This window comes from Pleurodeles waltl, chromosome 3_1 (genome assembly GCF_031143425.1).
Source record: "Pleurodeles waltl isolate 20211129_DDA chromosome 3_1, aPleWal1.hap1.20221129, whole genome shotgun sequence".
Classification (NCBI taxonomy): Eukaryota; Metazoa; Chordata; class Amphibia; order Caudata; family Salamandridae; genus Pleurodeles; species Pleurodeles waltl.
In genome coordinates, this window is record NC_090440.1 from 1,004,280,696 (window position 1) to 1,004,297,166 (window position 16,471).

Genomic DNA, 16,471 nt, shown 5'->3' on the forward strand with positions numbered 1-16,471 from the left:
CAGACAAGGATTGTGGTTGCTGTTTGACCAGGGCTCACAACAAACCGATTTCTCACAGTAAGATATGCCCAAACATTTCCTTCAACCTCAGCCTCAGCCTCTTATTCCTCTTTTTTACCCATTCATACTCTTATCATCTTATCATCTTATTCATACTCTTATCCCCCTCCATCTCACCACCCTTTCTTTCCTCCATATGCGCACTGTTTTATTATAGCTCTTCCATATCTTCTTGGTAGGGGTCCACCATCCTTTTTTTCTCTATTTTACCTCTTTTTCGGTTCCTTCTCCTTTTATGCCTCCTTGATGCCCACTCTCTCCTTACCTTTTTTCAAGTGTCTCCTTTCCTGTCACATCAGTCTGCCCTGATCCTCCCCGGTTCGATATCTTCTATCAGTTTATATTTTTTGAGAAGCTAGGATGTTGTTCACCTCGAGACTTGCTAGAGAGACAACGTTTTCCACATGACTCAATATGCTCAACTTTCATAAGACAACTGAAAGCGCCACTTTTATATAGATTTTTTCAAAACCATCCTGGGAAAAACCTCATCACTTATGACAGAAAATCCATTCAAATTGTACCCGCGTTTTAAACATATGGTCTCTCTATACTGATACTCAAACATTATTCAGAATACGAGTATATGAAGAAGAACAGAACAAACCCCATAGTAAAAATAAGATACATTATCATATAATTATGATCATGATGTAGAGAAATGAGCAACAGACATAAACTAAGCCCTAAAGGAATGAAGAGCAGATGCACAATAAGATGGGCACCAGTAAAACAGTACAAAATACAACACCTCTAAAGTGAGTTTCTTGTACTTGATAAGTCTTTTACAAAGCTGCACTATTGAAAGCTGTTGGTACACATCCCTCTTTAGGAAGATACAAGTGCTTGCTGTAGCACAGTGAAGGACATCAGGGGCATATTTATACTTTTTGGTGCAAAACTGCACTAATGCAGTTTTACACCAAAACGTTTTGCACCAGCTTGCACCATTCTTGAGCGCCAGCCGGGCACCATCTTTATAGAATGGTGCCTGCCGGCACAAAGGGTAAACTAGTGTAAAACAAAATTACGTTAGCCGGGTGGGGGTGGCGGTATGGGAGAAAGGGGTTTTGTACCAAAAAATGACATTAGGCAGGCTAGAGTAAAAAAAAAAAGACTCTAACCAGCCTAGCGTCATTTTCTGATGCGAAACCATCTATACCACATGACCTCTGTCTTATGAAAGACAGGAGTCATGCCCACCACCCCAATGACCAGCACAGGGGACCAGGGTCCCCTGGGCATGGCCATTGCAGCCAGTGCCATGTAGGGGGGCCCATTTCAGGGCCCCCAATGACACTTAAAAAAAATACTTATCTGTACTTCTGTATACTTACCTGGGATGGGGTCCCCCATCCTCCGCTGTTCCTCTGGTGTGGGTGGAGGTGTCCCTGGAGCCTGGAGAGGGCACCTGTGCGCTTATTCCATGGTGTACCACCATGGAAATAGGCTCACAGGTCCCCTAACTCCTGCCCTGACCCAGGTGTTAAATAATATTTGACCGCTCCTCACCCCGTGCGTGATTTTAGCTCAGGGGATACATGTGGCGCTAAGGCCATATTGTCATTTTTTGCACAGGAATGCCTACCTTGCACCTCATTGACGCAAGGGAGGTTTCCACGTCCCAAAAATGACTTTAACTCCACAACTTTGGCGCTAAAAGTGTCTAGCTCCAAAGTATAAATATGGAGTTCGTTTTTCACCGAATTTGCGTAAAACAAATGACGCAAATTAGGTGAAAAACAAGTATAAATATGCCCCCGGCCTTTAGTTGAGGTCCTAAATGTATCCATCATGTGTCCCTCAATCTCAGGGTGCAAAGGAATTATGCAGAGAGCTGCCGCACTTGAATGTCTTCCTTTTTTGATAGCGGGACAAAATAATGGAAAAATTGCTTTGCTGTGTTTTTGTTACACCTTTTTGTATATCATGGAAGAATGTAAAGACATCTTAATATGCTAAGGTAACACCAATCACTTCTAAATAGAAAGTACCTTAATTTTGTACAGCAAACAGCTCTTTAGCTGTTTGCAGGTGGAAGTAGTAAAAATCTAGCAAGCAACATAACTGTCCACCCTTAGTCCGACACGGCAATGCTGTGCCAGTCTGCACCTCCTTCAACCATTATTGGAGGTTCTAGGAGCGTTCGCCACTAAGAAGGTGTGGCTTCATCCATGGTATGCATTTGCACATTCATTTCTGTTTTAACATGTGCATTTGCATATTCACCATTTTTTGCTAATCTAATGATTTGTCGTTGTTTTCTATAGATTAAATAGACATACCAATACTGGCTTATGGTGATAATAGTCAATATTGTAGCTTTGAGTAAGTGTGCTGGAAAACATCTTGTATGTTATGGTATACTGTGAAGACACATATACGTAGTTATTATTAGTCACTGGTAAAAACATAGGCCCTCATTACAACTCTGGCGTTAACGTCCGCTGACCGCCGTGCTGATGGCCGCCAACATACCTTGCCCACGGCGGAAATCCGCTACGGGTTATTATGACCTACACTTAGAAATCCGCCACAATACAGACACCCACAAAAATGTGACACACCAAAGGTCAGTGATAAACTAGCGATAGCAAAACCCACACTGTTACGCCAACAGGAATACGCCCACACTATCATGAACCTCAAATCCACGCGGCGGTCATTCAACCGCGGTAATCCATTGGCGGTACACACCGCTGCGCTCAAAATACACACACATTTACAAAATACAACCACATTGGACAATTCAAAATACACACACCTGATACACATACACACACCACACCCACACACTCACACCACTATAAAACACACACCCACATTGCCCACAATCCCTTACAATGACATTTGTGGAAGAAGTAGAGAGACAGAAAAGCTATGACAACACCAGCATCCAGAGGCACACAACACCATCACTCATATACCATCCACGCACCTCAAAGAACACATCCCAACACATCACCCCACACATCACATCAACCATCAGCTCACACATCACCCACACCACATCATGGCACCTCAAAGACACCCCAGGTTTTCTGAGGAGGAGCTCAGGGTCACGGTGGAGGAAATCATCCGGGTAGAGCCACAGCTATTTGGATCACAGGTGCAGCAGACATCCATTGCAAGGAAGATGGAGCTATGGCGGAGAATTGTCGACAGGGTCAACGCAGCGGGACAGCATCCAAGAACATGGGATGACATCAGGAAGAGGTGGAATGACCTACGGGGGAAGGTACGTTCCGTGGAATCCAGATACCAGGTAGGCGTACAGAGGACTGGCGGTGGACCCCCACCTCCTCCCCCACAACTAACAACATGGGAGGAGCAAGTCTTGGCGATCATGCATCCTGAGGGCCTCGCAGGAGTAGCAGTAGGACTGGAGTCTGGTAAGTCATAGCTTTACTATTATGTACCCCCCACCCTACCTGCATGCCATCACAAACCTCTACCCCTACCCTCACACCCATCACCCCAACACCTCACAGATACCCCACTATCACAACCCACCCATCCCAATACCAAGCCCTGCATGTGACAACAATGCATGGACACCCATCACAGGCCTTCATGGACACCCATCACCACAGCATGTCCAGTAGAGAGACTCAGCCAGGGCACAGAATCACCACTCACAAAAGGGCCAAGGCGATAATGCAAGCACAGGAGTAGAGGCAAACACACCCATTGCACAAGATGGCACACACAGATACAATAACTATGCATTTACACCCCAACAGGACCCCTACTCAATGTCACCGCACAGGAGGTGCCAGCCATATCCAGTCCCCCCACAGAAGCGGCCCACAGTGATGACAGCAGCTCTGCACGCCTGGATCAAGATGACCAGCCCGGCCTGTCAGGGACCTCTGGACAGTCGGTTACCCTGCTACAGTCCCAAACCACCACTGAACCTCCCCCTCAAGAAACACCACCACAGCACCCACCCAGCGGGCCCATGACACTGTCCCCAGGACACGCCAATCAGTGTCCACCACTACAGGGACCCCAGGCAACCCCACTAACCCAGGACAATCAGGGACCTGGGGTCAGTGGCAGTGGGCACACGGTTCAGGGGACAGAGGCACAGGACAACAGGGAAGCTAGGAGGACTGCTGTGCGACAGGGGGAGGTCAGGCCCAGGGAACCCACTCTCCACGAGGCACTCTCCAACATCATGGGAGCATACCACCATTCCCAGGAGACCATGGGCACAGTACTGGCCAAGTTTCAGGAGACCCAGCGGCTGCAGGAGGAACAGTACCTGAGGATCAGGGAGGACTTGAGAAGTCCATTAACACCACCCTGGTCACCATTGCAGGGGTGCTGGCAGACATGGCCAACACCATGAGGGAGACAGTGGCATACCACCGGCCACTGACATCACCCCGAATGATGAAAAGCCCTCCACGTCCGCCGGCGCTAGTGGACAGGAGGTCCTGCCACAGGACCAACAGGCCACCAGCACCCCACCCCCTGCAGAAAGAGAAGCACCTTGCAAACGGTCCCTGAGTTCCAGGCACAAGACAGAGAACATTGCCAAGCCCTCCGCCAGGAAATAAGACTCTACGGATTGTCACCCTTCTGTGCCACTATGTCACCCTGACCACCTTGAGCTGACATTGCTCCACTTCCTATGCCCCATTGGACAATGCACCTGTGATACAAAGAGACTGGACTCTACCATGGATATTCCTCCACCATCATCCCAGCCCATTGCACACACCCCTCCACTTATTAGCACTTAAATAAACTACTCTTGAATCACAAAACAATCTGGAGTCAGTCTGTACTTTCACAAATGTATTATTACAACCTCTTTGACAAATAGCATTGTAAACGTTCATTTGCACATACCAAAGTATGACAGTTGTTGGGCAGCAGTAAACAAAGCAAAAGGCAGAATATGGTACCCAGATCTGTGAAAAGGAAAGCCGTAGTGAACTGTTAGGGTCCATGCACAGAGGTAATAAGGCATACTTATACAATGTCCTACAGTAGTCTGATATGAGATGAGCAGTGCCAGTCTCTTACCTGTGTCTCACTGGAAGTACTGCATGATGATGTTGTTCCTGTTGTCAATAGCTTCTTCTTCTGCCTCCTCTTCCTCACTGTCCACAGGCTCCACAGCTGCCACAATACCAACATCAGGCCCATCCTCCTGCAGAAAAGGCACCTGGCGTCGCAAAGCCAGGTTCTGCAACATACAGCATGCCACGATGATCTGGCACACCTTCTTCGGTGAGTAGTATAGGGAGCCACCTGTTAGATGGAGGCACCAGAATCTGGCCTTCAGGAGCCCGAAAGTCCACTCTATAATCCTCCTAGTTCACCCATGTGCCTCATAGAGGCGTTCCTTTGCTCTTGTCCTGGCATTCCTCACTGGGGTCAGTAGCCATGAGAGGTTGGGGTAACCAGAGTCACCTGCAAATGTCGAGGGATTTCTGTTAGACATACACCAACCCTTAGGGACTACCCCATACCCAGACACCTATTCCTACTGTGTGGGGACTTTGGCCTCACCTATTAGCCACACACGGTGCCTCTGGAGGTGCCCCATCACATAAGGGATGCCGCTATTCCTCAAAATGTAAGCGTCATGCACAGAGCCAGGATACTTGGCATTCACATGAGAGATGTACTGGTCTTCCAAACACACCATCTGCACATTCATGAATGGTAGCTTTTACGATTTCTGTACACCTGTTCATTCCTGCGTGGGGGGACATATGCCACATTTGTACCATCAATGGCACCAATGATGTTGGGGATATGTCCCAGGGCATAGAAGTCAGTTTTCACTGTGGGCAAATCCTCCACCTGAGGGAAAACGATGTAGCTGCGCATGTGTTTCAGCAGGGCAGATAACCCTCTGGACAACACGTTAGAGAACATTGGCTGTGACATCCCTGATGCCATGGCCATTGTCATTTGAAAGGAACCACTGGCCAGGAAATAGAGCACTGACAGGACCTATACTTGAGGGGGGATACCTGTGGGATGGTGGATGGTTGACATCAGGTCTGGCTCCAATTGGGCACACAGTTCTTGAATTGTGGCACGATAAATTCTGTAGGTGATAATGATGTGTCTGTCTTCCATTGTCGACAGGTCCACCAGGGGTCTGTACACCGGAGGATGACGCCATCTCATCATCTGCCCTAGCGAATGCGCCCTATGGAGGAGAATGGTGAGCAGAGGTTCATGTGCCACATAGGTTGCACAAGGGTTTTTGCACTAATGTTATTTAATCAGTATGTGGCGTTGTCTGTCCGTATTCCTGCCCTAATGTGCTGTGACGCAGTTAGGTGCCCTGCCATGTGCCAACCTGAAATGGCGGCTGCCTGACCTGTAAGGAGGGACAAGGGGAAATGAGGTAACTGTGCTGGTGTTGTGCAGCGTTGTGGTAGGCGGTGAAGACCGGCGTGCAATTCAGCATTGGTTATCATTGGGCACTATGGGTTTCCAGGAGCCAATGACGATGTACACCGGCGGTGATGGTACGCACCGCCGCGGACGTGACCGACATTTTCTAGGTGTTCACTCACTTGATACCTGACCTTCAACAGGAGAGGACCTACACTGCAAGTGCTGCTGTGACCTCAGTCTGGAAGCGACAATGGCTCGAGTGTCTGGGGAAAGGGCCCCTGCCTTCAATTCGGAGGAGTTGGAGAGATTGGTGGATGGGGTCCTCCCCCAGTACACGTTACCCTACGATCCTCCAGACAAACAGGTGAGTAAACTGAGTTTCTTTCTTACTTTACCTTTCCTCTAGGTCAGAGCCCACCAGAAGAAGGGTATTTGGCATGCCATCGCCAAGGAAGTGCGGACCCTGGGGGTCTATCATAGACGGAGCACCCACTGCTGCAAGAGATGGGAGGACCTGCACCGCTGGAGCAAGAAGACGGCGGAGGCCCAGCTGGGGATGGCCTCCCAACGTGGAAGGGGTGCCCATCACACCATGACCCCCCTGATGTTCCGGATCCCGGCGGTGGCATATCCGGAGTTGGATGGGCGCTTGAGGGCATCACAGCAGCTACAAGGGGGTGAGTACAGTCTCATTCAGCTGACTCTGCGCGCTTTACGAGGTGTCTGGGTGGGGGATGTGGGTTAACCTAGGCTAAGGGGAACTTGCTAGGGTAGGTCCATTGTTAGGCAGGCTCTGTGGCACTCCAACCCCTATAGTGGTAGTGGCCATCTACAAACAGTCAGGCTCCTGTGGGTTCCAGGTGTGCACCAAATGAGGTTAGGCATAGTCCCCCATGGGCAGGTGATTTTCAAACAAACTGTTAGTGCATGGTCTAGTGCATAGGGCTGCTCCCTGTGTGTTGTGTCTGCCAACGGTAGCGGTGTTGCTGGCATTGACCATGTGTCTCCTCTGTCTTTCCCCCCCTTTTTGTTTTGTCACCCTGCCCTTGTGTGCCCTTGTGTGCATTAGCATCATCTGGCGGAGGAGCAGTGGCACCGGAGCATAAGGGAGCTGCAACCCACATGGCCCGGGAGGGTGAATGTACGGAGTCTGAAGGCTCCAGTGGGACGGAGGACAAGGGGAGCTCCACGATGGGGACAGGAGGGGACACCAGCAACAGCGACTCCTCCTCTTATGGGAGCTCCCTTGCGGTGGCGGGCACTTCTGTGCCCACCGCAACAACAGGTACAGCCGCCACCCCCCTACCAGCACCGCCCTCCCAGCAGCCCCTCAATGTGTTTCCCGTGCCCGCTCACCGAGGAGGGTGGGCATCTCCTTTGCCCCAGGTACCTCAGGCCCTTCCCCAGTCAGCCCTGCTGCCCTCAGTAAGGAGGCAATTGACCTCCTGAGATCCCTCACTGTTGGGCAGTCAACCATTTTGAATGCCATCCAGGGTGTCGAGAGGTATTTGCAGCAAACAAATGCATACCTGGAGGGCATTCATTCTGGCGTGGCGGCCCAACAGAGAGCATTTCAGGCTCTGGCCCCAGCACTGATGGCAGCCATTGTCCCTGTGTCCAGCCTCCCCCTCCAACTTCCACTACCCAGACCCAATCCCCTGTACCTCAGCCTATCCCAAGCATACCATCAGACCAGCATGCACACACATCAACACACAAAAGTGGCTCAGGAAAACATAAGCACCACACACCCCACAGGCACTCACACAAGCACCATACCCATGCAGACACACCAACGTCCATTGCCTCCACTGCGTCTCCCTCCTCCACGTCCTCCACCTCCCTCCCAGTCTCATCTCCACTCACACCTGCATGCACTACATCCTCAGCCACTACCTCCATCATCAGCACGCCCATCACCACACACCGCTCACGTGCAATCACCACTACCATTCACAGGTCCCAGTGTGTCTGTGAGCCCTCCTCCCAAAGTACACAAACGCCGGCACACACCCACTCAACAGCCATCCACCTCACAACAGCCTCCAACCTATGCACCTTCACCCAAACTCAGCAGACGTACACCTCCTACAACAACAACCTCTTCCTCCACTCCCAAACCCCATCCATCTTCCCGTCCCAGTGTGTCTAAAAAACTTTTCCTGGCTACCATTGACCTCTTCCCTACACCTCCTCCCCCGTCCTTCCCCTAGGGCCAGTTTGTCTAGAGCCCTGACCAGCACCTCAGCCACCAAATCCTCGTCCAGTGTGGTCCCTGCAAGTCTGGGAGGATCGAAGGGGGCACCCAGCAGGGCTGCCAATGTGCCACCTACGGAAGCCAGGACCACCCTATTCCGCCACCTGCCAAGGTAAAGAAGGGGCCAGCATGCAGAAGAAAAAAGCCCACCCAGCAAGGCCTCATCCAGAACAAAAGAGGACAGTACCAAGGTCCCAGCAGCGACTTCCAAGGTGGGGAAGTGACACAAGAGCAAAGGGAAGTCACCTCAGGGCACGGAGTCTCCAGGTGAGGGACTGGTGTCCCCCCTTTCGCAAGACAGGCCAGCAACCTGCACCGCCATCTGCACCGCCACATGCACGGCAGCTGCCACAACTACAGTCACCAGCACCATCCCCGGTGGGCAGCCTTCTGAGGCTGCAGGAGATGGCCTGGTGCCTCCCTCCACAAGTGCAGACACCTGTACCACCGGCAGCATGTCTGACGCAGCCACCGCCGCAGCCACCGCCACCTGCCCCTCGACGTGCCCAGCCAGTGCCACTGCAGCAGACATCAGCATCATCCCCAGTGGGCAGCCGTCCGAGGTTGCAGGAAACGGCTTGGTGTCTCCCTCCACAACTACAGACACCTGCACCACGGGCACCACCGGCAGCATGTCCGCCGTAGACACCGCCGCAGCCACTGCCACATGCCCTGCGACGTGCCCAGCCAGTGCCACTACAGCAGACATCAGCATCATCCCCAGTGGGCAGCCGCTCGAGGGTGTAGGAGCCGGCCTGGACCCTGCAACACTACATGAGGTACCACCACCAGCACTGGCACTACCAGTAGTTTGCAGCCTAAGTCGTTACAAGGAGGAGTGTGGCTCTGCCTCCATGGAGTATCATGCTACCTGTTACCGGAAAATCCCTTTGCTCAGACACCCAGGTGAGGGAATGGGAACTGCCACACCCCTGGTGCAGCATCACTGGGCACCAAGCCCCCTCCAGAACCAGTGGAGAAAAGCATCCACTACCCCAGTCCTTGGCAGGATGAAGCACTCTTGGCACCAAGCCCCCTCCAGAACCAGTGGGGAAAAGCATCCACTACCCCAGTCCTTGGCAGGATGAAGCACTCTTGGCACCAAGCCCCCTCCAGAACCAGTGGAGGAAAGCATCCACTACCCCAGTCCTTGGCAGGATGAAGCACTCTGGGCACCAAGCCCCCTCCAGAACCAGTGGAGGAAAGCATCCACTACCCCAGTCCTTGGCAGGATAAAGCACTCTGGGCACCAAGCCCCCTCCAGAACCAGTGGAGAAAAGCATCCACTTGAGAGACTGTGGCTTTGCACTCACCAGGACCAAGCAGTGGGCAAACCACCCACTTGAGAGACTTGTGACACTGTGGCTTTGCACTCCCCAGGACCAAGCAGTGGGCAAACCACCCACTTGAGAGACTTGAGAGACTGTGGCTTTGCACTCCCCAGGACCAAGCAGTGGGCAGTGAACCCACTTGAGAGACTTGTGAGACTGTGGCTTTGCACTCCCCAGGACCAAGCAGTGGGCAAACCACCCACTTGAGAGACTTGAGAGACTGTGGCTTTGCACTCCCCAGGACCAAGCAGTGGGCAAACCACCCTCTTGAGAGACTTGAGAAACTGTGGTTTTGCACTCCTCAGGACCAAGCAGTGGACAGTGAACCCACTTGAGAGACTTGAGAGACTGTGGCCCGTATTTATACTTTTTTTAGCGCCGCATTTGCGCCGCTTTTTGACGGAAAACGGCGCAAACCTACAAAATACAATGGCATTTTGCAAGTTTGCGCCGTTTTTGCGTCAAAAAACGACGCAAATGCGGCGCAAAAAAAGTATAAATACGGGCCTGTGGCTTTGCACTCCCCCGGAGCAAGCAGTGGGCATGGAGCCCCCTCGAGGAGCAGTGGCATCATCCGGCTGAGGTGCCCCTCCTCCCCTTCCCCCTGAGGTGCCTGTTTTATTTCGACCTGATGCCCCTGCAGTGTCCTCTCTGTTTTGAGGCAGGTGTCATGTGTGGGCTTCACCCACGCTTTTTGGGACCACTGGTCCACGGACATTTCATGGGACAGTGTACGGACTTGTGTACTTGCTGTAAATATTTGTATATACTGATGATTTAAAGTTATCTTGGGCTATCTGATAGTTTGATTATTACACTTGTTAAACTCATTTCATTTGGTCCTTGCGTTCTTCCAGGGGGTGACGGGGTGTATCTGTGATGTTATTGGATGTGTGTGTGTGTTGTTGTGGGTGGGGGGTGCGGATGTTGCGTGCATGCGTCACTCTCTTTTCCCTCCTCCCCTCCCCTGTGTGCTAGGTGCAGTACTCACCGTTGTCGTCGCCGCCGTCTTTGATGTTCCTGGCATCCTGGTTCCTCGTTGGGTGTCGAGAGGTGAGTGGTTTCCCTTTCAAGTACTGTTTCCGCTGTGCTTTTGATGGCATTGGTACTGCCCCGGAAAAGCTGGCGGACTGGTGCCTTGTAATAGTGTGGGTGGTACATTGACTTCCGCCTGTCTGTTGGCAGTTACTGCCACAGTGTTTGTTTCTACCACCGTGGCGGTCAGAGTGTTAAAGTGCCTGTCTGTGTTGGCGGTTTCTGCCATGGTCGTGATTAATTTTTTCTTTCAGGGTTGTAATGAGGGCCATAGCCATGGCAGACTACATTTTAGAGTTGGTTTAAACTCTTCATTAACAGAAAACAAAACAACAGCTCTACATACTCGTATACTTTCCTTTCTGTAGCTTTATCCATCAGTCACGTTTTAAGTACCACAGTTCCTAAGTAATCAATATAGCACTCACGGGTGTCTCCATTGTGTTGCGTTGGGATGAATTTGTGTTCAAAACGGAATGTTAGAATTCTCATGCTTTAGCAGAATTCTTTGGGATATAACCTTTACCTCACAGTGCGATCACCAACTCAAGTGGTGGTATTGTAGGACTATCATTCAACACATACCAGTGGCTAGCGAGGGGGATTACTTATATAACCTTATAAAGACCTCTCACAAATAACATCAATAAAAAAATCCTCATATTATGTGGCTCTGCACAGTTATTCGATCACCCAATGGGACTGTTGTAAAACAGCTTAAACAAGGATCTAGATCAATATAGTAAGCTACAGTGGCAGCTTCCACTGAACAGGGGTGGTGGGGTGGGGATATAAAAAAAAATACACTAAAAAAAACACTTACCTGTTTCTTTCGGGGACGCGTCCGCATCTCCTCGTCCTCTTCCCTGTTGCACTGTACACAGGCTCCCAGTCAATCACGATGCTACTGTGAGCAGCAGCGTCATAATTGGTGTGAGAGCCCTGCTTTGGTGCTCACGGAGGAAGTGAAGGCCTGTGCACTTTCTCCACCTGGCTGTGAAATACAGCCGGGTGGAGAAATGCAAAGTGCGCATGTCCATTTGGCCAGCCAAGCACGGCCGGCCAAACAGACATGCGCACTTATTGTACACATTAATGGTGCACTTTAAATTCCCACTCCTGCTGTCATCCAGACCCCTCCAGCCCCGCCCGCCCACCCTAACCCAGCTCCCAGGAAAAATAAAATGATAATAACAGTTTGTTATTATCATTTTATTTTTCCTTTTCCTTCTGCTTGAAAGCAGTGAGGCGACGCTCCTCCAACTTAGTGGAGGAGCCGCCCCTGGTAAGTTATATCAGCAAAGATACTGAAAAAGTCACATTGACCTACCTTGTCTTTGCTTAAATGTAGTATATGGGGCACTTTGATCAGTTTTCGAAAACTTCATCATGCAAATCCACCTAATCTGTTGGAAAGATTTTAAAAATATCTTCCAAATGTTACTATTTTCAGGCTCATCACATTCAAGATAAGTTGATGGGTAATATACGTTCCACCGATTCTTTTTCAAAATCTCCCACTTTCCAGTTTTGAAATGTTGACATGCATGATTCAATTGCTTAGCGTAAACTTGCTGCATGTCTTATTAAGTATTTTTTAATACCATTGATGTTGCAGTCTACTTATGAGTCCAAAAGCTGTGTGAGATGAATGTAGAGTTAAATTAAGTTAAAAAATGCATGCAGCTTCGACTTATTTGCTTTTTTTATTCATGTGTTATGCCCAGAGGCAAAAACATGGCAACCTATCCTTTACCTTTACATGGGTCTCAACATATTTCAGCACCTTCTCGATTTGTTGTGAACATATGAGAGGACCGAATTCATATTACTTTGTTAGTTCCCTCCAGATATACAAATAATTGCCTACATATTGAGCCATTCCTTCCGAATGTATGATCACAATTTATCACCATTCCACATTTACAAGTAAAACAGCATGCTAAGGGGTTTCCAGAGGGATAAACCTACAATTTTAACACGTTTGTGAATGTTCTTCATATGTATTTGTTTTTTCAATTACTGTAAAGAATCATACAAATCTCCTAAAAATACATCAGTTAATTAAGAGTTTGTCACTAAATCATGAACCGTGCTCCCTCGTCATGTAGAACAAATGGTACGTTCTAGGTAGGCTGAAGTGTGGGATAAGTAAGATAGAAAGGAACCGGCAATGTATTTTTGCAATTCATGCTGGGAATTTTGTTTATGTATGTATGAAAATGTCATAAGTTCAATAAATACACCATTTTAAGCAGTCCCTGTTACTGTATCTCTGTGGTTAATGTGCAGCAAAAAAAAAAAAAAGTGTGTTATTCTCCTTACACCTGGACTTTGGCTTTCATAAGTTGACTGCTATAGTTGCAACAGTGTAAGGAGTTCCACTGAAGCGAATTGTCTGGAAAGAGTTCCTCTCAAATGTAACTCACATGTATTAGCTTTCAAGCTGCAATATCGCAATGCTAGCAATTGGGTAAAGTTTCTGTAATAGACAGCAGTGAAGCACATACCACTGCAGAGTCCCTGTGTGAACTGCTCATGCATGCCTAAACCGTATTTACTATCGATCACCAATAAATGGGTGTACTATTAGATTGACTCTTAAGTGCTTCCAATGGGAGGGCGACCTGTGGGTCCCAGGGAACTCCACCATTTACTGCACATAGGTGGATGTCACACACTGCACCCACGTGCACAGGATTCTTTCCACTTTTAATCTCAGGCTGGTTCCTCGCCTTTGTAAGGCAGAACGGTGTTTTGAAACTGCCTGTCAGTCTTCTTATGCTGTAGCCTACCTATTGCAGGCATGAACTTGCGCCTGCCCTACAAATGTACCCACGAACATGTACATTGTTAAATGAGTGTAAATTCACTGTGTTGTGGGCCTGCAAAGCTTACTTCTGCATACTCTCCACCGCTGACAGTACATTTACTCCCTCACAAATCGTCCTCTGAGTATGCCCTTCTGCAGGTGCAAAACTCATTTTTATAATTTCCAAATGTAGGGCCAGATTTACAAGAAACTGGTGCAGCGCAATGCTGCGCCAAAATCAGCAACGCCGTGCCAGTTTTGAAACGAGGGCTAAGCTGTAAACACAAGAATATGGTGCAGCCCTGCGTTTCTTCCTGTGCACGCGCTAAATTAAGCTGTCTGCCCCAACGCAGGCATTCTTGCACCACAGCGCAAGGGTGTCTGCATTAAGGGGAGCAATTGTTTTTTCCTAGAATTCTGCAAGCTGAGGACATGTGAAACTTAAGTGCAGCTAGTCACCCTGGTTGCCCCTACAGCTCGGACAGAGACCGCTTCCCTTATTCGAGCTGGAGTGTAGTAGCGCATCTGTTTTGAGTAGAATGTGATTTTTTAAAACCTTATTGCCTTGTAGGATAGGATATTATATTTCCTCCATAACTGTTGCTCTATCTTACATCCTGTTGACCTTTCGACCTTCATCAAGAAGCGGGAAATAATTCCAAGACTTGGAGCTCAGGATTCAATACCAGTTACTTGTGCCCCGCAGATTCCCATAAAAGACCTGGAATATTAAGGAAATGGATGGGTCGATTATTTTCTCGACTGCTTGCAGAATATGTTGAATTTGAAATTAGGAAAATCTGGAATATGTACCACGTCCTCTTGACATTGATCCCATGTATTAATTTGGTTGTCTAATAAAAAATCTGAAAACCTAATGAAACCTGACTGTTCCCACTTTCTGATGTGGCCCGGGTGCAGCTTTAGGCCCAGCATTCCAGAACTGCGAAGCACGATTGCCAGGTGAAAACTGGGTATTTTATATTTCTGATGGAAATGCAAGGCCCTGGCACGGACTGCTATCGGTACTTTATATTTTGTACGTTTGGGCAATCGTGGTATCTTGAGGAAAAGGGGAAACTGAATGCTACTTTCTGCTTGCATACCTTTAAGGTAATAATTGAGGTTGAGCGATGAAGCAGCTCTTATAGCACAGTCCATAAAAGTGGCTTCGTAATACTTCCTAAACTTAGGTAGGGCTAACCACCCATACTCGACCGCAAAGTATAATGTTTCGAGCTGAATGCAAGCTTTTTTTATTTGGCCATATAAATTGACAAAGCATTGAATCTGAGGCCCTCATTATGACCTTGCCGCCCGCCAAGATCTGACCGCCGCGCGGCCGCCAATGCAGCCGCACTCCCGCCGCGTTCATTTTGAGATCCCCGCTGGGCCGCCGGGGATCTCGGCCGCAACACAGGAGCCAGCTCCAAATGGAGCCGGCGGTGTTGCGGCCGTGTGACGGGTGCAGTTGCACCTGTTGCGCTTTTCACTGTCTGCACAGGGCCCTGTCAGGGGGCCCGCGACTCCCCGTACCGCCAGCCTTTTCCTGGCGATTCAAACCGCCAGGAAAAGGCTGTCGGTAGGGGGACTCGTAATCCCCTGGGCAGCGCTGCTAGCAGCGCTACCCTGGCGAATTAGAACCGCCGGGGCCATTGTGGCGGAAAACCGTCGGTCCCGGCGGCGTGACTGCGGCGCTTCCGCCACGGTCGTAATGACCCGGAATGCACCGACAGCCTGTTGGTGGTGCTTCCGTCACAACAGCCCTGGCAGTCTTGGACCGCCAGGGTTGTAATGACCCCCTAAGACTTTAAAGAATTTTTGAGGGATAGAAGAAGCTAAATGACTGCACATAAACAATCTACAATGGCAATTTGGCAGAATGCAGCACACAAAGAACTACCAAAGCGTTATTTTTTAATTCTTCTTTATGTTCAGAAAGGACACCTTACTGCACATAAACAGTAATCCATGGCCTTTTGCTTCTTCTATGTGTGCTGCAGAATGCAGCACTCTTAGAAAAAGCAAAAAACGAGGAGGAATAAAAGCATCCCTCCTTCTTTTGCCATGCTAATGTCACCCCTGGGTTGGCATTAGTTTTTGACGCTGCCACAGATTTACTATTGTTCGTAAATCTGTGGCAGCGTCAAAAGCAATGGGTGTTGTGATGGAGTGCCCACTACAACAGCCATTGCATGCCCCTCTGACACAGAAAACTGCACTGGAGGGGCCTATATTTACAAAGAGGCATTACAGCTCCTTGTAATTATCGAGCATTGGTTAGCGCCACTTGAGCGTCACAAAAAGTGACTTTCTGGTGGTGATAGGGGCTTGTAAATCTGGCCTGTAGTTTTTAAATATGTATGCATCTTAGCCACATTTAAATGTGCAAACACCTTTGTGAATCCAGTTCTCTTTCTCTCACTAGGCTGAGCTCAGGCTCCTTTGATTGCTGACTCTGGTACTTACATTGTCTACCTTGCACGTTGGTCTCTTCTTAGGTCTCTCCTAGGGCACTATCAATATTTAGAGGGCTTTTGATGAGTCCATCACTTGCAATTGGTCGACTTTCTTATCAATTTCATTTGCTTGCTGCTTATTTGA